The 25081-nt window shown below is 42.1% G+C and overlaps 2 long non-coding RNA genes across 2 annotated transcripts in view; one reads left to right on the forward strand and one right to left on the reverse strand.

The window, feature by feature from the left end:
• Nucleotides 1–25081, reverse strand: part of LOC309340257 — a 557080-nt gene that overhangs the window by 10255 nt on the left and 521744 nt on the right. The window lies entirely within an intron of this gene.
• On the forward strand, nucleotides 4353–11803 carry LOC309340269. Its single transcript, XR_014155913.1, has 3 exons — nucleotides 4353–4449; nucleotides 11373–11490; nucleotides 11639–11803. It is a non-coding gene; the product is annotated as an uncharacterized lncRNA (long non-coding RNA).

Consider the following 25081-nt stretch of genomic DNA (forward strand, 5'->3'; position numbering starts at 1 on the left):
AGTATCCCTGTTCAGGCATTATTCCTAAATGGGCTATATTTACTTCTTTTGTTTGTTTGTTTGTCTGTCTGTTTGACTTCTATATCACCCTTCATCATAAGATTCCAGCCTCCCCCCCCCCAAAACCACCTGTGTGTCTTCACACCCACAACCTTCCCATGTTAAGCAGGACTGTCTGAAGGTGGAGTCTAAGCACACCTGGGTTAGGGGTCTCAGTAACATGAATGGTTGTCAGTGTGTTCATCTACTGTATTATCCAAAATGCATTGTAGGAAAATTGGGGGAGGGAGGCACGACAATATATACTTCTAAAAAAAGTATTTGCATATCCCTAGTTGTATCAATAACTTGACTGGGAGCATGTGCATTGGTTTTTGTCCCTCCCTCCCCAAATTTTCCATGCAGTGCCACATTCTGTTGCCAGGAGATATGGTTGTTGTTTGCCATTTTCTTGTCTCTCCACTATTCCACTATGTTTTCCATGGAGGCAAAAGTGTGTGTTTTTCCATTTTGAAAAGACATACAAATTTCAGAGGATGAATCTGTTCAGTGATGTCCTGGAGCAAGAACCATGTTGAACCATCTTCCTTTCTACCTCAATAGCAATTTCCATAATTCAGGAAAACTGGAAAGGCCTTGCTATTAATCCCATGATCTATTTTTAATTGGAAGTACTGCAGTTGTGTGTGTGTGTGTGTGTGTGTGTGTGTGTGTGTGTGGTGAGGGGAAATAGGACTCTTGGTGTTGAAGCTGAAATGTATTTATGCCAATTTCATTTATTCATATTTACCTTTGGATCAGGGTGCCCAAAGAAGGCCATATCAGTATGCTGCAGATGTATTGACTCTGCGTATCAGCCCTTGGCTTTTGTCACGCACTAACATTATATTCAATAGGAAATTATTTCAGGCTACCATCATTTGTCTACAGTACTTTGAAGAAAAAGGGTTTTCTCTACACACTAGAAGCAGAAAGGGGAATTCTTTTCTATGGTTTTATAATTACCTATCAAGCTAGTTTTTCCACTACAGATAATGCATTTGTGACAAGAGATAGGATTTTAAACATTTGGACACGGCCCCCCCCAACTCTTCAACATTAAGTTTACAGAACAGCTTCCAATACAATAAACAAAGCAACAGTAAGTTAACATTTCCAACAACAAACGGCGGCAGCCTAGTGAGTTAAAATTCCGGTTAAAAGCACAGCCAGTGTTTTGAATGAATTACAGTTTCCAAAGAGTCTTCAAGAAAAGCTCGGGGTACAATACTTGTCATCCAAATGGGTATTAGCATCAGTAAAATGACTAGGCTATCACTTTTTCAGTATTGTTGCAGCTGGCAAGCCAACTTCAACTAATGAAAAGTGCTTCACGAACAGGAGCCACTTGGGCTTGCAACAATAAGACTGGATCACATACCCACGCTGTGGACCTGGTCCTCAGTCCCATCTAGGCAAAGTTGAACACCACGTCCCTGAGCAGAGGTGGCATCTATCAATAGTACCTCCCTCTTGTTTTGATTTGGCTTTAGTTCATTGGCCTTTATCTGCATGACAGTTGATAGAGAGAGGAGCCTGATGGAGCTGGCTACCCAGCAGTTCTGCTAGAGTAGCTGGTCCCCCCCCCCCCTCTCTCTCTCACACACACACACACCTCCTAATAGAATTGCTAGTGAAAGAAAACAGGTGAGGGAGAAGAAAAGCCTGCTGGAGCTGGAATTTATAGTTTAAACTCTTATCTCTGACAAAGAAAAATCAACCGACATTCAGTAAAACTAGCTCATATAGAAGCCGTTCCTGACCTGATTTGATTTTTTAAAAAGATTTTTCAGCCTTTCTGAATAGGTATGAATTTCCAGAACAAAGGAGTGACCACTCAGAGGTGTCTAGTTTGCTTAGCCTCTTGGTGCACTTCAAATGGGAAAGAGATCCTAAGTAAAGGAACCCCAGATGATCTAAAACACTGTGGTGGGTGGCTGGCAGCAGAGTAATGAAACCACCAGTTTAATACTGTATTTGGCTTTTGTTTGCTAGAATAAGGTGACTAGTAGTATGCAGCAGTAATGTTTCAAAATTTGCAGAGATACAGCATTTAATTTTGAACCTGTTGATGATAAAGGCCCTATTACACCTTCAAGTTCAAGTTGTTATTTTAGGTTTACTGGGCATAGGTGTATTTAGCTATATTATATTCTCTTCATCTTCATCTTCTCCTTCCTTAAAAGCATTCTGAAGAATTAACATTCTTACTTTACTGTTTCTTGGGGACTATGCTTAGAACTTAAACACACATTTCCTTAATGTAAAATAAAAGTGAAAAGATACAAAATGAGAGTGTTTCATTATGTTTCATTCTGCTTTTTTCCCTCTCTTGCCACTGGAGAATCTCATTACATATCCAGCAAAGGAAAAGCAAATGAGCCATGAAAGACCCCTGTAGCTTCCTTCACTGTTGAGAATAGTGCCAGACATTAACAAAAATGTTAATATTAGGTACAGCCTTTAATTCAATCAGTCATTGGCTTGCTAATAGCATATTATGAAGACAATCTCCTAAATAAGTGGAAGGGATGCCCATGAAGCTTTCCTCCCATATTGCAAAATAAATGAAAGGAAGGGTCATTTTCGACTTGCTGTTTTAAATCATCTCTCTTTGCCTGGGCCACAGAGAACAAAATAATGAAGTTTAAATGGAAGACCTTGGAGATCAGTAACATTATGCCACCTGTAAGAAGTTACATCCATGATAGTTGCCCCCATGCTCCCAAAAGGAAGACATGTGGTAATAAATGTGGTAAAGACTTGTAGCTTTATTAACTGTAACATCCAAGGATCTGCAGCAAACAGGGCTGAATAACTCAATCCAAGCAGGCAGCTTATCTGGGGAAGAAAGATGGAAGCTTCTTACCAACACCCCTGGTTCTGAGCACCTGATCAATAAGTTAAGTTGTCCATGCCCTTCCTTAATTCCTCACTCAAAGTCAAGCTGAGTGAGCACTGTAATAAGTGTGTGTTAATCTGTGTTTACAGTGGTACCTCGGGTTACAGACGCTTCAGGTTACAGACTCTGCTAACCCAGAAATATTACCTCGGGTTAATAACTTTGCTTCAGGATGAGAACAGAAATCGTGCTCCGGCGGTGCAGCGGCAGCAGCAGGAGGCTCCATTAGCTAAAGTGGTGCTTCAGGTTAAGAACAGTTTCAGATTAAGAATGGACCTCTGGGACAAATTAAGTACTTAACCCGAGGTACCACTGTATTTCTATTTCTTTCTAGATTATGGCATTAATAATAAGGATAGCATTAATATGACAGGACCCTCCATGATGAACTTTGCTGACCCTTGTACAAGCCTGATTCCAGCCTTGCCTCCTGTAAAGTATTCATCCTGACCTATCTATATATGACCTAAAGGTTAACACAAGCAAATTTAGTTTCCAAGTACAGGGAGCCATCCACACAATGGTAAGGTGATTTGAAAGCAGACAGCAGACAAGAAATGGCCAAGTTCAGTTAAGGCAGGCATGGCCAAACTTGGCCCTCCAGCTGTTTTGGGAATACAACTCCCGTCATCCCTAGCTAACAGGCCCAGTAGTCATGCATGATGGGAACTGTGGTCCCAAAACAGCTGGAGGGCTAAGTTTGGCTATTCCTGAGTTAAGGGCTCACTATCAAAGTTTCTCACCCTTTTGTTAAGCAAACAGGATGGCCAGTTTTCAGTCCTTTTCTCACTAGGATGGGCAAGGTGAGAAATGAGCAGGAATTCGAGGGGGGAGGAATTGCTCATCTCAAAGCTCCTCCCTTCTCTACTAGGAGACATTAGCTAAGAATATTATTAAAACCCCAGACTTTCTAGTAGTTAGCTAGCTATCCTAACTCCAATAAGGAATTCTCTTTCTCACCGCTTTAAAGGAACAGCACACTTCTGTTTCACTTTAAGGACAGGTATATTATTGCGTGTCAAGACCCTGAGGCCTCCCCCTTATGCCGAATAATAACACGTGGACACCATATTTTAGGTTAATGGGCAAAATTTAGGCCACAACTTTCTTGGTTACAGAATGTGAGCGGTTTTGGCTTAGGCATTGGAATTGAACCAACTATATCTGACTCCTGTCTGCCTGCAGGACAGGCTCCCCCCAGGTTCACCAGAAGGTCGTGCCATGACCCTAACCTCCACCCGGGCTTCGGACAGGAACCACAACCCCCCGGATTCCTTTAATGGAATACCCTTTAGAATGGAGGGGCAGGTGATGGCCACACCTTCCCTTGCCCAAACCAGGTTTTACCAATGCCTAACTGCCACTCGAGCCAAAGGCCACGGCCGAGGACTCCCTGATGACGTGGGGCTTCACCCAGCCCCTGCTGTGTGCGGAGGCCACATGGCCTGACTGCAACACCACCCCACTCAGAAGTGGAGTGGCATTCTCTTCAAGTTCTTGCTCTTAGTGTGGGTTTATATCCCAATTTTGTTTCTGTAAAAAATAATTTCTAGATCTTATTGTATTTACATTAAGGGTAAAATGTTTACTATTCTATCTGCCTGCTTTATAGAGAAGCATTTTGAATTTATTTTTGCTGCTGCAGCTCTTTAGAACTTAAAAACCACATAAAACCATCAATTATATAACACGTTACTTTTTGAACAGAAAGGTTAATTAATTTATTTTGTGGGGGGAGCGTGTAATTGACTGAGCAAAGTGAGGCTTCAGTTTGAGGCAAATGTTCAGCTTCTGGTGTTGATGTTTTTGGATGTGTCCTTTCGCTACTACTCCTAGTTATAAAATTTGGTATGTATGTTCGGGATCTTAATCTACAGTTCAGGTTCAAAAAACTGTCTCTTCATCTACCCCAAGCCTGTGGGCCTAATTAGCTTCCCCATTCAGTGTAATAACATTCCCATAATCCTTTTATCCTATTCTTTATTTGAATGTTAGAAAAGAATTGCTTCCCTTTGTGGCATATCTTTAATTAAAAAAAAACCCCTTTCTACTATAAGATTGCTTATTTAATCAGTTTCTAAAACTGGACTTTAAAACCATTTTCACAAATAACTAGGAAATGAATTTTGTTATAACCAATACACCTTAAAACTATGTCAAATCTGTTTTAAACTGGAAATCCAATACATCTGATACTGGTGCAGCATACATGAATACCCTGAGTGGCCTCTTATATGAGGCTTCATAAAAGCCTCATACCCATCATGAATGAATCCTCAGTTCTCAAGGGCAGGGTGGGTGAAAAGCAACAAGGAAGCAGTGACTTATGTGACACTTTGCAAGTTTTGCATGGCCTTGAAGTGCTAACACAGGTTGACTGGCCTCTGCAAAGCAGTAGAGAGGTCCAGTGTATGGCAGGATGCTTCCTAGAGCCCCCTTGAACAAAGATGGAACCTGGAGATGGGACCCCCATCAGTCCCAGCCAGCATGAGCAATAGTCAGGGTACTGTAGTCCAACAATAGCTGGAGGCCACAGGCTCCCCATCCTGGCACCGGACGCTGCTCTATATTCTGATACCTTACCCCCCTGCCAACTCTGCAGGTGAATGACCCCAGGTAGAACCCTAAAGCCTTGAATAACTTCTAGGCTGGGCAAAATTCAGCGACAACTTTATAGCTGACAGGTAAATCAGTCTACTGGCTAGAATGGGTTGCATAGTTTCCATGTGCACACAAACTGCATCCCTGGGCCACCTTAGCCAGAGGCCTTATATTTTTCTAGAATAAGGCATACTGAATTAAAGAGATTTGCTCTTTATAAGAAGCAGCACATTCTCTGCCTTATTCATATGAATGAAATGGTGCATTTGCACATGAATTTCATAGTCTTTAAAGATGCTAAAGTGCTTTGCCACTCTCATGACCATTTTACACCTGCAGCACAATCAATCTGCATATTTTTTTCTAAATCAAGCCAATTGGTCTGAATGTCTTTGCGGCAGATCTTTTTCCTTGACAGTTCAGTAATAATAGTATATCATTTAGAAGAGAAACTTTTCCTTTTTAAATGGACTCAGCTGTACCAGTACGATAGCTATATCGTACTTTTGAATCATAATAAAAGATGTAATTCCCAGTGGCATTTAGTGTCAAGTCTACTTCTACCAACAGCTAGAATCCTGTCCCAATTTGTTTAGTTAATCATGCAGTCACTTGAAGTAGTGCATCAAATCTCTTGCTTTCCCATTTGTTTCCTTTTACATTTATTTAGTTTCATGAGATCTAAGAATGAGAATCATGTAATTAAAGGCTTGTGCTGATAGCCTACCAGCTGCAACATTCTTCAACAACATTTACATTCAAATATAGGTCCTACATTTAAATTTTCTTTCTTTCTTTTAAAAAATATTTTTAGATCCCCCCCCCCCCAGATATCTTGAGATTGCATCAAAGGGTAGCCTCTGTTGTTATGGTCACAATGTTGACATATTAGTTGAAAAGAGCATCTGTTCCGTTTATCTAGCACCTTGCATATTATTTATGGAATCAATTAAAACAGATCAGTGGCAGTCTGAAGCAGTTTGGCAAGGTAGAATATTAAACTTGCTGAATTTAGTAGTTCACACACGCAGTAACATTTCTTATTCTGTCATCATTTAGTTAGTCAGCATGTAATGACTTAAAGCTGAATATGAAGAATTTATCCATTGAAAAGTATTGTGACTGAGGTAACTGTGGCTGCTAGTACGGAAGTTCTGTTTGTGATGAATAACCAGAGATGGCTTATTGGCACATGTAAGACATCATGATGCTACAGTCAATAGCCCTATCCATGCAGTCAAAAGCCGAGTTCCACTCCTCTGTCAACACAGCGAACAAGGCCCTACATATGACTAATGAGTGACTAGGACTAATGACAAATGAATATGAATAGGTGCCTTTAAATTTTTACCTAAAGATGCTTTGAATGTGTCCAGTTATTGTAGACTTGTTATCTACTGCCATATTTTGAAGACTGCATTGTATCACTGCTTTACTTTTGGGTCAAGATAGAAGCAAAGCAGATGTTGAGCAGTTCTGCCTTCTTTCCGTCATCCAACAGCATTCCTCACAGAGGACCTATTACTTGCTTGTTCTTCTTGTTTTGAACATAGCCAAAGAAACCTTTTAAATTGTTTTTAACCTGTCTTGCAAGCCTGAGCTCATTCTGAGCTTTAGCCAGCCTGCTCTTCACCCTGCAACTGTTGGCTTAGTCAGCAGAGCATCTTAATCTCAGGTTTGTGGATGTGAAACCCACACTGGGCAAAAGATCCCTGCATTTCAGGAAGCTGGACTAGATGGCCCTCGTGGTCTCTTCTACTCCATGATTCTATGATTCTTTCTTGATTTCTCCTCTCTTCTATTTCATATACATTCCCTTCTTACATCTCAGTTCATCTGTAAACTCGTTATTCAGCCACATCAGTTTCTTTAGGTGCCTCTCACTTTTCTTTCTTGTTGGAATTGTCTGCCTTTGTGCCTTCAATATTTCACCTTTCAGAAACTCCCATCCATCTTCAACTCCCTTGTCTCTGAGTATTTCTTAGAGTCCAGAGTGCATGTCTGACTACACTCAGCTTTCCCTTGTCTGGGTATACTGAAACCCAAGAGGACATGATCACTTGCTCTCAACGTTCCCCATACTTTCACTTCATCAGTCAGTTCCTCCTGATAGATGTGGGGAGGCTAATATTCTTGCATTCTGGGTACAAGCAGCAGTAGTGAAAGCATTTGGGAACAGACTGGGAGTGTGATCCTTTTCCGCAGCCACCAACAGCAGGAACAGCTGCCACCTCCAACTGGTTCCTGCTTCAGGCAGCTGAATGAATGAAATTGTTCAGCCATTTTGTTTGTTTTCAGCTATACAATGTTTAGTTTCTGTTTATACTGTATGCTGCTTTGCAAAGAAAGAAAGAAAGAAAGAAAGAAAGAAAGAAAGAAAGAAATTATAGGAAACAGAGCAAAACTATACAGTCTTTCTGATTGGCTAATGAATTAGGAACAGTTTATATAAGTGACACTTGGAAGCAACATAAAAAGAAGTATTTGCTTGATCAGGCCAATGGGCCATTTAGTCCAGCAGTTTGTTCTCACGGGGAAACTTAAAAGCAGGATTCAAGGAAAATAGCACTCTCCCCTCCTGAGGTATCTAGCCAGGGGCATATGAAGTGGGGGGCAGAGGGGGTGGGTTTCCCCGGGTGCCACTCTGGGGGAGGGTGACAAGATGGCCCCTGCCTCCCCCCAGCTGTAGAGTGGCCGAGGGCGCGCGCAGTCCATACGGGCTGCTATTCTTGTGCGCCATCCATATGGGCATCTGTACAGGCTGCCTCTCGCACGACAACTGTACAGGATGCCGCACATGCACACTCAGTATGGGCTGTCCCACCCCAGGTGCCGGAGAGGATTCCCCTGCCACTGTTTCTAGCAACTGGAATTCAGAAGCATTGCTGCCTCTAATAGCCAGGATGGAAAGTATGGCAGGGGACTTAGATTCCAGGGACCAAAGAAGCTGAGCTGAAAGCAATGGGGTTGGAAGCTGCACCATCTATAGACTAGGATGAGCTGAAAGAAATTTCTTTATTGCTAAGACTTGGCTAAAGCATGGAAATGGTTTAGACAAGGATTGTATGAATGTCTTTCCCTCTGCTATTTTCCAGAGCCCATTTTCCAGAAACAATTTCAAATCCCCCACCCACCCCAAAAATTAATTTAAAAAAACTTCCATCTGGATATAAGGTTTCAAATCCTTCAGCAAAATTGAAATTTATTATTGGCGGGGCATTGGTCTGGTGTTTTGATCTTCAGTCATTACCATGTCTGATTTTTAGCGAGGTAGCTAGGATTAATATCAGAATTACAGATTATAGATGGCTGCTTCAGTGAAAGCAGTCAGGAAATAAAGATGTTCATTAGGTGGCACTAATAAGAACCACAGGAGTGGTTATGCTTCCTAGAGTTCTTGGCTCCTTTCCTTCTCCCAGCGAAGGCTACTGCCTGTACCACATAAAAGGAGTTTCCCTCTTGGATCTATTTTTTCATATTTGCCATGGAATGCCACATCATAATGATTACATAATTAAATAATTAATCATGTTCTCATAAGAAAAGGACTCCACTATTATTGAACTCACTAATATAATGATTGTCTACAGATCTTACCTATAATATTTGGCTTGGAGTATTATCTTGGTATTTTAATTATTATTCTTCAACTATAATATTGCTCATATTTAATATTAGCATTTTATTATGTTTCACCATCACAGAGTCATTTTTTATACCAATGTTATTCCCTGGTGGATACTGTCCATTTAACTAAATCTCTGGCAGAAATTGCAGCTTCAATTTCATGATGAGATGACATTTATTTAAGTATCATTTGCTTCAGTACAAGAGGTTTTATCCAAAGATGACCAGAGTTTTATAATAGCTAGGAATTAAATATGAGAAAAAAGCAATTACAGCAAACTGATTTAAATGCTTCATCCATTAGTTTGTTAAAGTAAGTAAATTGTGCATCATCCTTCTGAGTGAAGTGAAACAGCACCAGCTGATTAATCAACAAGTGTGTGTGTGAATATCATATAGAAAACATTACTCCTTAACGCCAAAATGTCCTCTTCATGAGAATTATTATTACATTCTAACTGCCTCACTTAGAACTTGAGCATATAAAAATTCACAAAGCAGTTTTGAAAGCAAAAATGGACAGAAGGTTACACGTTTTTTCTGATAAAATATGTGTGCATTTGTATGTCTTTGCTTTTTTATATCTGGTATTCACAACATGTGATCAACAAATATTTCCCACCATCCATGTATGGTGACACAAATGAAGTTCCTGTTTTTGCCTCCCTGACAATTTATGAATTACCGTATTTTTTGTCCCATAGGACGCTCCGTCCCATAGGACGCACCTAGTTTTTTGGGGGGGAAATAAAGGGAAATTTTTTTCCCTTTATTTCCCCCCAAAAAACCAGATCGGGGAAACCGAACCAGGTCGAGGAAAAGCGGGATGGCGGTGCTGCGCCTCCTTACTGCCCCCGAGCTTGTGGGGCTGGCCAATGTCTATCCGGCGCGCGGGACACTCTGCTTCAGGGCGCCCCTCGCGCGGTGGCAGGCTGCTATCTGCAGCGTGGGGAGCTCTGTGGGGAACTCCCGCAGTGCTCCAACACGCTGCGGATGTCTGCCCGGCATGAGGGGCGCTCTGCTTCAGGGCGCCCCTCACGCCAGGTGGCAGGCTGCTATCTGCAGCGTAGGGAGCCCTGCGGGAACTCCCACAGGGCTGCCTAGGCTGCGGGTATGTTCCCGAAGCGCCGGGCGCTCTGCTTTCAGCGCGCCCGGCGCTCCGGGAAGCAGACTGCTATCCGCAGCCTAGACAGCCCTGCGGGAACTCCCGCAGGGCTGCCTAGGCTGCGAATGTGTTCCCGAAGCACCAGGCACTCTGCTTTCAGCGCGCCCGGCGCTCCGGGAATCAGGCTGTGGATGTCTTCCTGAAGCCTGGAGAGCGAGAGGGGTTGATGCGCACCGACCCCTCTCGCTCTCCAAGCTTCAGCGAAAGCCTGCATTCGTCCCATAGGACGCACCCAAATTTTCCCTTCATTTTTGGAGGGGAAAAAGTGCATCCTATAGGGCGAAAAATACGGTACTTAATTTAGGTAATCACTGATAAACACATGGTCTTGGTTACCTTTAAAGATTATCAATATCTAATTAGTGTATAGATGTGCCACATTGAAAAAGGGAAAGTAATGAATAGATTGAGAGGTGCAAACTGACCCTGAGATGCCTCAGTAGTCTTAAGTCCAAGCAGACAGGTTCCATTTTATCAGCATGGTGAGTAGATTTCTCCCATGTTGTGCCTCTTTAGTGTGGCAGTGACCTAGTCACCAACGCAGTGGCTGAGAGGTCCTTGGTACTGGTGAAGGATGCTCTGAGTCTAAACACCATCACTGAATCAAACACCTCCCAAGCCCAAGCTGGTAGAGGCCGCCAGAATGCAGATGCCCAGGACCCCTGAGCTTGGACCAGAAACTGTAGCTCAGAGAGCATTCAGCTGAGACGCTTTCCTCCAAATAAGTTGCTTGTTCTCTGTCTATGGTCCTGAAATACATGATGCTATTCTTCTGCATCTTCAAGGAAACTAACTTTTATTAACTACTGCCTTAAGTAAAAGGGGTCACAATACAAAGAAAACTAAAGCTGCATCAAAATCTGCATGTACTGCAATCCCATCTCCATAACCACTGGCCATGCTGGCTGGGGATGATGGGAACTGGAGTACAGCATCTGGAGGGCCATAGGTTTCTTATCCTTGATATATGGTGATATATATCCTTGATATATGGTACAAAGGTCAGTCCTCTATTTGAAGGTATAATCTGATTTAAAGATAGGGACTCATGAAAAAGAAGAAGAGCACGATACATTAAGTCACTCATCACCAGCTACCAGCATCCAGTCAGAAGACTTAGCAGGTTCACAGGTCACCTGATGTCTTCCCCTCCATGGTAAGACACACTGTATTTCTATTTAAATTATAAGAGTTTTTTCTTAAAATGCCCTTATCTGTAAATTGCCACATGAACATTTATCTCCTCTTTTTTTCTCTCCACTTCTTATTTTTGGCAATATACAACTGGATATCCTGGTATACAGCTCTATATTTACTACTACATATTAGTTTCATACTCCCCTATGAAGTAATTTGTGCTGAGAGGAAATGACTCCCTGTAAGTTTCTTGGCTAAGTAGAAATCTGAACTAAAGTTCCTCACACCTAAATACAAGGCACCCTGCTGGTTTCATGGATGAGTTCCTTCCCAATAAACATTTTTAAAGCCAGTATGTGGGATGTTAATAGTCTGCATGAAAACAATAATCTGTAATATTCAAAAGGTAATATTACTAATCAAGGTGAATGATTCTTCACTGCAAAACATTTATTCTGTTGTTACCATGTAACATTTGTACAGTTAAATGTAACACACACAACTATGAAAAACAGTTTTCAAGGGATATATATCTAAAGAAAGATAACAAAAAGCACCACATCTTCTGGGGTTCTGTAGGGAAACAAATGATATTCTCAACCAAGAAGGTAGGGATACTCTGAGCTCCAGAATAAATGAATGCTGGCTAGCTTTGTAAAGCTTTTCTCTTTGGAATGCAGAGATAAAATCCTGGCCAGGATTCCAAAGAGATGGTTTTGGTTTTTTTATATAAAGGCCAGTTTTGTTGGAAAATAATTCATTTAAAAAATGATTGGCCAACCTGCAGGTTCTCTTGTCTACAGGTAGATTGTATTTACAGTTGTGTCAAGGGAGAGAATATTTCTCACAGGTGGTCATAATTGGTGGTCTGTCACAATAGTTCTGCTGCCTATAAAATCATTGACACAGTTTGTATTACAGATCCAACATTTTTAAACACAGAAAGAGATTGTTTGTGTAAGTAGGGAATTCATACTACTGGTGTACACATTAAAAACCAAACTGGATCCATATAGAGGATTAAAAATGACTAATAATAATAATAATAATAATTTATTATTTGTACCCCGCCCATCTGGCTGGGTTTCCCCAGCCACTCTGGGCGGCTTCCATAAAAACCAGAAATACACTAAAATATCACAGATTAAAAACTTCCCTGAACAGGGCTGCCTTCAGATGTCTTCTGAATGTCAGGTAGTTATTTATCGCTTTGACATCTGATGGGAGGGCGTTCCACAAGGCGGGTGCCACTACCGAGAAGGCCCTCTGCCTGGTTCCCTCTAGCTTTGCTTCTCGTAATGAGGGAACCGCCAGAAGGCCCTCGGCGCTGGACCTCAGCGTCCGGGCAGAACGATGGGGGTGGAGACGCTCCTTCAGGTATACTGGGCCGAGGCCGTTTAGGGCTTTAAAGGTCAACACCAGCACTTTGAATTGTGCTCGGAAACGTACTGGGAGCCAATGTAGGTCTTTCAAGACCGGTGTTATGTGGTCTCGGCGGCTGCCCCCAGTCACCAGTCTAGCTGCCGCATTCTGGATTAGTTGTAGTTTCCGAGTCACCTTCAAAGGTAGCCCCACGTAGAGCGCATTGCAGTAGTCCAAGCGGGAGATAACTAAAGCATGCACCACTCTGGCGAGACAGTCCGCGGGCAGGTAGGGTCTCAGCCTGCGTACCAGGTGGAGTTGGTAGACAGCTGCCCTGGATACAGAATTGACCTGCACCTCCATGGACAGCTGTGAGTCCAAAATGACTCCCAGGCTGCGCACCTGGTCCTTCAGGGGCACAGTTACCCCATTCAGGACCAGGGAGTCCTCCACACCAGCCTGCCCCCTGTCCCCCAAAAACATTACTTCTGTCTTGTCAGGATTCAACCTCAATCCATTAGCCGCCATCCATCCTCCAACCGCCTCCAGGCACTCACACAGGACCTTCACCGCCTTCACTGGTTCTGATTTGAAAGAGAGGTAGAGTTGGGTATCATCTGCATATTGATGGACACCCAGTCCAAACCCCCTGATGATCTCTCCCAGCGGCTTCATATAGATGTTAAAAAGCATGGGGGAGAGGACGGAACCCTGAGGCACCCCACAAGTGAGGGCCCAGGGGTCTGAACACTCATCCCCCACCACCACTTTCTGAACACGGCCCAGGAGGAAGGAGCGAAACCACTGTATAACAGTGCCCCCAGCTCCCAGCCCCTCTAGACGGTCCAGAAGGATGTTATGGTCGATTGTATCAAAGGCCGCTGAGAGATCCAGTAGAACTAGGAAACAGCTCTCACCTTTGTCCCTAGCTCGCCGGAGATCATCAACCAGCGCGACCAAGGCAGTTTCAGTCCCATGATGAGGCCTGAATCCCGATTGGAAGGGATCCAAATGGTCCGCATCCTCCAGGCGTGCCTGGAGTTGTTCAGCAACCACGCGCTCAATCACCTTGCCCAAGAATGGAAGATTTGAGACTGGGCGATAGTTGGCCATACTGGCCGGGTCTAAAGATGGTTTTTTAAGAAGCGGTTTGATGACCGCCTCTTTCAGCGGATCTGGGAATGCTCCCTCACAGAGTGAAGCATTCACCACCCCGCAGAGCCCATCGCCCAGCCCTTCCCGGCTTGCTTTTATTAGCCAGGATGGGCAAGGATCCAGGAGACAGGTGGTTGGTTTCACGCGTCCAAGCAGCCTGTCCACATCCTCGGGGGTAATGGATTGAAATCAATTCCATGCAACTTGACCAGACAGAGCACTAGCACTCTCCCGTCCCAGCCCTGCTCCCACGGTGGTGTCTAGCTCCTTCTGAATATGAGTGATTTTATCTGCAAAAACTTTGCAAAATCGTTGCAGGAGATCTTGGGGTCTTTACAAAGCCCCGGTGGTAAAGGTGGTTCTGTTAAATTACGAACCACCTGAAAAAGTCTCCTGCTACTATTTTCTGCAGATGCAATAGAGGCGGTGAAGAAAGTCTTCTTCGCCGTCGCTATCGCCACTTGGTAGGCTCGACGTTGAGCTCTAACCTGTGTCCGGTCAGATTCGGAGTGAGTTTTTTGCCACCGACGCTCTAGCCGTCTCAGCGATTGTTTCATCGCCCTCAGCTCCGAAGAAAACCACGGAGCTGTCCGGGCTCCATGCAATCGGAGAGGGCGCTTCGGAGCCAGACAGTCGATAGCCCTGGTTAACTCTGCATTCCAGCAGGCCACCAGGGAATCAGCTGAAAGGCCATCAACATGGGATAAGGCATCCCCTACCACTCTCTGGAAACCATTTGGATCCATTAAGTGGCGGGGGCGGACCATCCGAATTGGTCCCACCTCCCTGCAGAGGGGAAGGGTCGCGGAGAAGTCCAGTTGCACCAGGAAGTGATCTGACCATGGCACTTCTTTTGTTTCACTTTTACTTAGTGTCAGATCACCCACGTCACTAGAGGTGAACACCAGGTCTAAGGCATGTCCATGACTATGAGTTGGGCCAAACTTATTCAGGGACAGCCCCATGGAGGCCATGCTTTCCACGAAGTCCCGAGCAGCCCCTTGTAAGGTCGTGTCGGCATGGATGTTAAAATCCCCTAGGACAACCAAACTAGGTGTCTCCAGGAGAAAATCCGCCACGACCTGAAGCAGCTCAGACAGGGAATCCTTGGTGCAGCGGGGAGGTCGGTACACCAAAAGGAATCCTGTACTGCCCCTATTGCCCAACTTCCAGAACATGCACTCAGAAAACTGGATCTTCCCAGTAGGATGCCTGGTGCAAGCTAGTGACTTCCTAAAAATCACTGCAACCCCCCCTCCCCGCCCACATGACCTGGGTTGCTGTGCGTAAGAGAAACCTGGTGGGCAAGCAGCGGCAAGGACAGGCCCATCTGCTTCCTCCAACCAGGTCTCTGTCACACATGCCAGGTCAAGTCCTCCATCCACAATCAGGTCGTGGATGGCAGTGGTTTTATTCATCATTGACCTGGCATTACACAGCAACACCTTCAGGTCATGTAGGTTTCCCCTGTTGATTCCAGTATCCATCCGGTCAAGGCCAGACCCGGAGGCAGGGATAGTCTTCAAACAACGACTAAACCTGCCTCCTCGGTAATGACATGGTCTGGTCTTAGCGTAACTCCGCCTCCTGCCCATGGTCACCGAGATCGGATGTCCCAGTGCTTCCCCCCCCCTGTGGAACTTGTCCCAGCCATCGTGACTACACAAATTAGTGCAATTTTTATATTTTGTGTGAATCCATTATCTGTGTTTTACTTGAAAATGTGTATTTTAGAGATATGTGCATTTACTAAATGGCATTAGTGTAGTGTTACTAAATGGCATTAGTGTAGTGGGGGATCCTTTGTAGCAGAGAAATAATTATTTACATCCAAAATAAAAAGGGAAATCATAACTAGGGGGAAGAATTCCCTGACTTTGTCCTATATGCCTCCTGAGAAGGTAAACCAGTCATGTGAGAATGGTTATTAGCAACATTACTTGATTGTGAGGCTGTTGCTGTCTTTATAATGACCTTCTAATGATGATAATGTCAGGGAACTAAAGAGAAGAAGGTGAGATATTCAATTATAGCTGCAATCAATCTAAGCCAAGCTGTTGCTGATAATTAAAAAAAAAAAAAGCCCAACATGATTGTGCCGGGCCATTTGGTTACACTTCAAAAGTTAAATAATGACTTTATGGTATTAACTTGACACTGAGAAATAGATTTAAAGTTGAAGATAGGACTACTTAAAGCTCTCAGAGTCAGTTCTCATGTTGTGATTAGATGCTTATTTCCACTTTCAGTTATGAGGTGCAGCCCTGCATTCCTTGCAAGATAAAACAACATATTTGGGGGCACTGTCAGATTCCACACTGCTATGAAGAAGTCGGGAGCTGTGAGCAGTATTTTGCATCTTGTTGCAAAGAATCTTGAATATTGCTTGCCAATACTTGGGAGTAGGCAGGAGGGTATATAAGAAGGCCCCACCCATATCCTCCCTTCTTCTGTTGGAAGCTGGCCCTCCCTCCAAGTTTACAGTATGAAATAACGCAGTATGGGGCCAAGTCATAATTTTTAAAATCTGCAATCAGCCTATAGAGGGGATCTTCCCCCCTACTCCATACTGTAGGGTGGGGCTGGAGAAGTCAGATTGATTAGAAAGAGAAGAGGCTGGTACTACAATGGTACCTCAGGTTACATACGCTTCAGGTTACAGACTCTGCTAACCCAGAAATAGTGCTTCAGGTTAAGAACTTTGCTTCAGGATGAGAACAGAAATCGTGCTCTAGCAGTGCAGCGGCAGCAGGAGGCCTCATTAGCTAAAGTGGTGCTTCAGGTTAAGAACAGTTTCAGGTTAAGTACGGACCTCCAGAATTAATTAAGTACTTAACCCGAGGTACCATTGTAATGGTGAGTACTCTGAGGAACTGTTCAGATGAATTGTGATTCCAGAGACTAGCACACAGGGCTGTGGGACTAGTGGTGCATGGAATAGATTATTTGTGACTAATCCATGTCACCCTCTGAGTTATAAGTCTCTGAGAGAGCGTGGTGCAGAAATGTATCCTTACTTACCTGAAAGGGTATGGCATGAGAAGAAAATTGGAGTTATGCCCACCTTTGCTCCCTGCAGCATGGGCTTACCCAATAATGTCAAGTCTAGGAGCCTAGTTGTTACAATACATTTCCCACATGTAGGAAATTCTCCTCTGTAGATTGTCAGATCTGGTAGCCAATGTTCTAAGCATTCTTGGAAAACAGTTAAACGAAATTCCCCTGGGTTTTTTAAGACATCTTGGAAAAGCCATACTAATTATGATATAAAACAGCAGTGGGCATCACCTATCACTGTTATTCAGGGCATCCATTTGAACATATGGGTTAAATTATTAGGAAAACATTGTGTATATACGCAATGAATAAATACAAGTAACAGGCCTCGCTTAATATTTCAGCTGCAGAATCAATGTATTCACACACACAGAAAACGGCAATTCCAAGGTGACCTCTTATATAGTTGAGTGGTATTTGACATTTGTGTGTTACTGTTGGCTAAATTCTATTATTGACATTGAACTCTTGAGATCTTTGCTCTTAAATTGGTCAACAAATGATTGCTTTTAATGCACACTCCCCCCTTCAAAGTGACATGTTTCTGGTGCTACTATTTCACATTACCAGCTATGAAAATCAATTTATCTGATGCATGGTTGCCACTGATGTATCCCATTTACTAAAATAACTGCTTTGGCTAGGAGCAAACTCTGTACCATTGTACTACGTTCAGACATGTTTGATCACAGTTCACTTCCCAGACTGCCATGAGTCAAGGAGACTGAAGGTGTGTGTACTTCAGCTGAGGTACATAACTTCAGTAATCACTATGTGAGGACAACTGATCCTTCTATCATCAGTATATTGTTTGAATGCTAAACATGCACATCTCTTTTTAAAGAGGATCTTGTTCTAATGAACAATGTACATTAGTAATAGATCCAAGCTCTGTTGTCCTGTCAAACATGGCCATGAAGTAGAAAGATAATGGGCACAGCACACATGTAGGCAAAATATCCACAAAAATGCAACATTCAAAGCTGGAACTCTTAAGCAATATATATATATATATATAGCTTTCATGTGTTTCAACAATATGTGTGGTGGGGCAGATTCTTCCCATTCGGCACATAGATGCGAAAATATAGCACATAGACCCCAGCAGTTATTCAATGTCAATCTCATGTGATAAGCAAACTCTCGTATGGATCCTTTATATAAAAACTTAACATTAATTTGTTTTTAAATGATATTTTCTTGAAGGTAAGGGTTTTAAGGTTTGATCTTTAGTTCTTTGCATTTCTGAGCTACCGGTACAGTGATTCTTAGCTCATACATTTCGGAGCAGTCCAGGTAAAGAAACCAATGGAACCATTGAAGAGTAAATTGAGGATTGCTTGCACAGAAGAGTAAACATGATTAATGCTACAAAACCTCCCATCTGTGATGTCCCCTTCTCCCATCTGTGAGATTAGTTGAACTCAGAAAATGCTCTGTATATTAAAACAATTCCCCCTTCTGCCTCTTTTAAATGTAGCTCTTGTTTGATATTGGACAATTTTTTACTTCAGTTGCAATGAAACTCTACTTTGGGTGTAAAGGAATAAGTTCCTTTACAATGTGTGGATTTATTCCTTCAAGAAAGACAATGCTTTGAGAAAGTTTATTTTTGTCACTTGCAAGGTTGCTCCAGCTTTTAGGAACATCTGTAGTCAATGGGTTGTATCCAATGCTGTGAGCAGTGCTCCACACACACAACTTGACTTTCATTTCCTCTCCTTTCCCTGCACTACCACCACCCCAAATCAAAATCTTTCCAAAATATGCATACAGACCAACACATATTTTGGTTCATCACTATCTTGAATATATATCTTTCTTCACTGGACACGGATGGGGCTCAATAAAATGACTATTCCTCTGAGGAAGGAAAATCACCCAGTTTTGAAAAATAATTGCTGTGAGCAGAAAATCTCTGAAAGCAGCAACAACTATAGAAGAATAGAACCAGACACAGTACATGATACAAGAGATAAGCAACTAATTATTGGAATGTGCAATGGGTTCCCAGCAGTGAAAAAGTTATTCAGCCAGTATAACAGAAGCTTATGCTTATCTGCACCCAAGGAAAGAATCTTTTCATATGCTATTATGTTTAATCAACCAAAGAGGTGAGATCTTGGTGACAATCTCCTTGTGAAACTAGTTATACTGAAGGCTAATTCAAAGACTTAAGTTGTCAGGATTGGTTCAATGAAGTGTTACTTTCCCCTCAAATTGGTACTTCTAAAAAACAACCCACATTGCATTAAATGCCCCTTTTAAGTTCTTGTAAAATGACAGATAAGCTTTAAAGAGATTTAACTTACATATACACAAGTTGCTCCAGCATTACTAAATACAGTGGTACCTTGGGTTACATACGCTTCAGGTTACAGACTCGACTAACCCAGAAATATTACCTCGGGTTAAGAACCAAGAATCCGCCCCCCACAAGTCACAAGTCAGAAATGCCGTTTAAATGACTTAAGCTGAGGATTTAAGACTGTGTGGAGATAATTTTCTAACCAAAGCATGTTTTAAGGAGATTGTGGAAAGCATAAGAGCTTTGGAATGATGCAGCAAAAAATAGCGTCGCCATTTTGACAAGTTCTGTCGAAAGACTTATGTCTGGGAGGAGGAACAGATTTGTTTTTATATTGTGGGTGATCCTCCTCAGAGGGACTAAAGAAGGCGACAGATTTGTGAGACTAATGATGGAAAGAGTGCTTTTATTTATGAAAGTGATGATATATGGAAACCATCTCGACATGATGATTGGACAAACGGAAAAATTCACACAGGATTATAACTGGTGTGTTTACCTGCTTAAGGAGATTATCAGAAGAGATCATAAAAAAAAGAAAAAATACGAACAAGATGAGATGTGGGAACAGCAAGATAGGACTGGATAGAATTATGAACATTATTTGGACAGATTTGTGGATATTAACGCAGCAGCAAGAAGATGATTGGAATCCCCTTCGGAACTTGAAATATGGGTCCCCCCAACAAAAAATTTAAAATTCGGCTTTGTAATTCGGAATTTATGTGATGTGATTTGATTTGATTGGTCGGTTAATAATAATTATTATTATTTAAATAACTTTGCTTCAGGATGAAAACAGAAATCGCACGGCAGCGGGAGGCCCCATCAGCTAAAGTGGTGATCCAGGTTAAGAACAGTTTCAGGTTAAGAGCGGACCTCCAGAACAAATTAAGTTCTTAACCCAAGGTACCACTGTACAATGACTGACTAAATTTTATTTTAGAATTTAAGTACTTATATTTGAAGAACTTGTGTATTTCTATCTAAGTTACTCCAATATATGTATTCTGTCCAGTTCTTTTAGCTTTTGCTTTTCCTTTCTTTTAGTTTATCTGTGTCCTTAGGTCAAAACATTGATAATTCTTCAAATCTGGAACTGAATATATTTCTGTTGAATGCTTACAAGAGGAACATTATTGTCTGTTTCCAAGATAGAAAACAATATCTGCCCATGTCTTTCCCATTATCTCCCTCTTCCATTTGTTATCTTCTGAAAAGAATGTACTCACTCAATAGCATTAGGGTTTCTCTTGCCGACAGATCGAAAAGCCAGTATTTTCATGTTATAGACCAGCCACCCCGAACCTGGTGCCTTCCAGATGTTTTGGACTATAACTCCTGACATCTCTGCCAATTAAACATACTGTCTGGGGCTGGTGAGAGTTGTAGTCCAAAACATCTCGAAGGCAAAAGTTGGAGGTTGTTATAGATCATAAGTTATATAAAGAAAATCCTGAAATAGTTTCTGATTCAGGCTTAAATCATTTCAAGAATTCCTTGTGTTCCTTCTATGTCTATAGCTATCTTTCATTTACATTGAGTCTGCTGAAGATGCTTTGGGTTAAAATGACAAAGCATTGTAGTACCTAAAAGACTAACAAATTTATTAGGATGGTATAAATTTTAGATTAGGAACGTAGGAAGCTGCCTTATTGTATTGTTTATAGACTGTCTGGCAGAAGCTCACCAGGATTTTAGACAGATATCTCTCCTATTCCTCCTACCTGGGGATGCTAGGGATCAAATTTAGAACCTTCTGCTTTGCAACAAAGATATTCTACCACTGAACTACAGCCTTTCTTTTAAACACAAACATGGAGAACCACTCAGATAACTACATAACGCATAGGATGAGCCTGGTGTGATTTTTTTCATTGTGATGCTGCCTGATTTTATTTATACATATTTCAGATGTGTGCCAATGGCTTGAACAAAATCAGTAGAGAGGAACCAATACGCAATAATGTCTAATGCTTGGCCACAATCCTTCACACACTCTATCCCTGTGAATGTAAACCCTGTGTACATCAGATCATATTCTACAAGGAAATATTATTTTCTCACAGGAAAATGTTGGGTACAAAGCAGGTGGTGATGAATGACCAAAGATTGCAAAGTGTTGGTAAATAAGTTGTCCTGACAAAATTAGAGACTTTTATCATGCCATGTGTTTTCAAGTTTCATTTGATTACTCTCAGAGATCACTCCACATTTTCCCATGAGTGCTGGGTGGATCTACAGTTTTCTTTCACAGTTGGTGGACAAGTGTTATTAATGAATGAAAGGAACTGAGACCATCAAGACACAGGTGACTAGCTGAACCAAACCATGACCCTTCTAACGCAATGTTCTATTTTCAACAGCTACTAGTCAGATGGTTCTAGAAACTGACAAGCAAGACAGGAAGGAAATAGCCATTCAATGGCAGTGGTGTAGCGTGGGGGGTGCAGGGGGGCTGGCCACACTGGGCGCAACATCTGGGGGTTAGGGTTAGGGGGTGCAAATCCACGGGTTAGGGGGCGCAAATTACTTGCCTTGCCCCGGGTGCTGACAACCCACGCTACGCCACTGTTCAATGGTACCTGTTCCCAGCATGCTTCTGAATTTGTTTCTAGTCTGAATTCACCCTGATTTGTCATTTACTGTTGTAACAATTGCTTTCTCAAAATTTATCTTCTGTACCATTAACACGAATAAAAACAATATGTTTAAAAAAGAAATCTGTAGATAATTTTCTTTCTTGGTGATAAACCTTTGATGTCATGTTCCTGGTGAGCCTTGAGCAGTAACTGGATCTGTGCAAACAAAAGTCCTACAGCTGGTGCTGTTGGGTTGGAACATGTTGAAAAGGAGAGACGGGAACCAAAGACTGATGTTTCTGGGTGACAAAAGCATCTGTCCCTGACCATTCCAAGTCTGACTGAAAACAGAGTGGGAGCTAAAGAAGGCCTTGTTCTCCAAGCATCTCTGTTCCAGTTTGGAGCTGGAACCATTTGCCCATGATAGATGACTGAAGATCACTACAAACCGTTCTCTCTTGTGAATGTATTGCATCTGCTTTCTTCCCCAAGGCCCTGTTCTCTTTCCACTGTGTGCTTTACTAGTTCTGTTAAACAGAAGCTTCTCACAGAGAACAGATTAAGGAGACTTTTTGTTCATCCATCAGGATGAGAGAGAGAGGGAGAAGGGGAAATAATGTCCTAATGTTAGACAGATGTCTCAGTAGATAAGCTCTGGGACAAATTTGAAGCCAATATTTGAGAGTACTTGTGCTTAATGCAGCAAGTATTCACAAAAATACACTGTAATAGGCATATGTTATGTACAAATATATTACTTGCTCAGGAGAGCTGATTACCGGTATTTCTTTTGTTCTTTAGGTTTCTAGCACATTCTTCAAGTACATTATCAAAGCACTTTGTAGTAATGTACTTAAAACACATTAAAACAGTTAAGCTATGAAAGCAGCATGAAAATTTCAAAATTGTTGAATTAAACAAGGTGAACAAAAGTTAAAACAATGCATCACCTTTTTCTAATGCTATAGAATACCTCAGAATAAAAGTCCCAGTTATCCTACTGGCATCTTCTTCCTACCCTAATAGAAGGTTTGAGTCCACAAGCCATGGTTAGAATGCCTCCATAGCCAAATACAGTTTTTGAGATAGGCATTTTACCCTTTTATGAGAAGTCTGCACCAAACACATGCTTCAGTCCATGCACCTCTTCAGCACTTTGGAGAAGAGTCTATTGTTCCTGCCTACTTTTTAGAGCTCTGTCAAGCTCTACAACAGACTATTCCCCCAAATCTAACTAACACGGAACATAGGACACTGCATTTTACAGAGTCAGATCATTGGTCCATCTATTGTCTACATGGACAGGAAGCAGCTCTCCATGGTTTCAGGCAAGAAGTCCAGCCCTACCTAGACATGCTGCAGATTGAGCCTAGGATACTCTACCACTGAGCTGCAGCCCTTTCTGCTACCAATGGACTAAGTCAGGCGAGTCTCCTACAAGCTAAGGAAGTCACATGATTCTCCTATAGAAAAGCTGACATTTGATTACATTGAGGCAAATTTAGAAAAATCTTCAGAAAGCCACCCATAGTGCATATAATTCCTCTCAGAATGAAGATGAGATAACTGACAGTCTTCAGAATCCAAGATTGTACACTTATTATATAATAGGAAATAATTCAATAGGATAGGAAAAGGATATACAAGGTGTTTCTGTAGCTCAGTAGACTATATGACTGGGTCACATGGGATTCCTATATTCTGAAAGAAAAAGGAACTTAACCTTTCACTCAGGTAACTTAGTGCATGCATCACCAATGAGGTAACATATTGCAATGCATCACCTATGCATCAACATAGGAATGACCATCTCAGTGCTCTAAAAACACAATGCAACAGATAGGCACTTCACTAAGTAGTCATGTTGTGTATTTCTGCCCTATATGTCTTTGATTCTTTCACTGGAAAAAGGAGACTACTTGCTGTTACAACAAGGAGGTTGAGTCTTTCCTATTTCCTTCTACAGAGATGCCAAGTGGAAACCTTTAAGAACTCAAAAGCAACAGATTTTAAGAGTATTATAGTCTGGAAGGTCTAAGCACACAATTCAACTAAATTTGAAATAAGTATTCCCCATGAAGAGGTACCTTGGTAATAATAAAACAGCAGGAACACTGACCACTTCAGTAAATCTACTGGCTATTTGTCCTTTAGTGAAAAGTTCAAGTTTAGCTTGAAGCAGCTGCTTGAGCTCCCAACAGAAGAAGCAATATGTATCAGCATCTATTCAGCAAATCCCTTTCTTTAATAACAACTAATGGATAGTGCTTTCCCCCCTCCGCCCTAGGAAGTGATTAATGCAAAATATTGGGGCTGTCATTTTCGGGTCAATTGGAATGGGAATCACAACCAGTAAGTTATAATTAATTGTACTATGCACTGACTCAGCTAGTTTGTCCTAATGATTTTTTTTAAAATTAAGCATTTCACAAAAGGGAGGCAGGAACATTTCCAGTGAGTAGATTTAGAGGCATAACATATGTGTTACACAGCAGATTAAAATAATGTTTGCCAGGTGTGGTATACAGAAAATGGAGAGAGAGCATGTCAGGAGCTGAAAGATCCACAGTTGTTTTCACCCTGTTCACATGAGTAGTTACCCAAGTGAGGGCATAAAGGTTGTAGGCGGCATGGGAACTCACTATGTTGTATGGGAAGTTTCACTATGCCATTCAAGATGGCCAGGGAATTGCAAAACATGGGATGTGGGGTGCCAATAATAGGATGAGGGGAAGAAGTGGCACTTCTCTCAGAAATTGGGCTCTGGGGTGGTGGTGCAAAGTATGTGAGGTGCATAAGTGTCATGCTCAACAGGAGACTTGCTTTCTTGATGGCATATGGCCCAAGATAGTGTGTGTGTGTTTCTAGAAGACAAAAAAAGGTCTCAGGACTAGATGAGGTGGACTGGCATTGACACAAATGGCTGTCAGGTTTCATGATCATTGTGGCCTTGGTCCTACAAATGCAGTCCTGACACAGTGCAGCACTGGTAAAATATATAGATATCACCAGCCATTCTGGATGCCACTGTGGTGACTAAACTTCACACAATACATGATCTTGCAGTGTTGGGCACTTAGACATTACTTCCAGTTGTATGGGTCATCTGCATATTCCATGTAAAAACCTTCCAGTTTTTTCTGATT

The sequence above is a fragment of the Podarcis erhardii genome, assembly GCF_964252035.2.
Source record: "Podarcis erhardii genome assembly, chromosome: 4".
NCBI classification, from domain to species: Eukaryota; Metazoa; Chordata; class Lepidosauria; order Squamata; family Lacertidae; genus Podarcis; species Podarcis erhardii.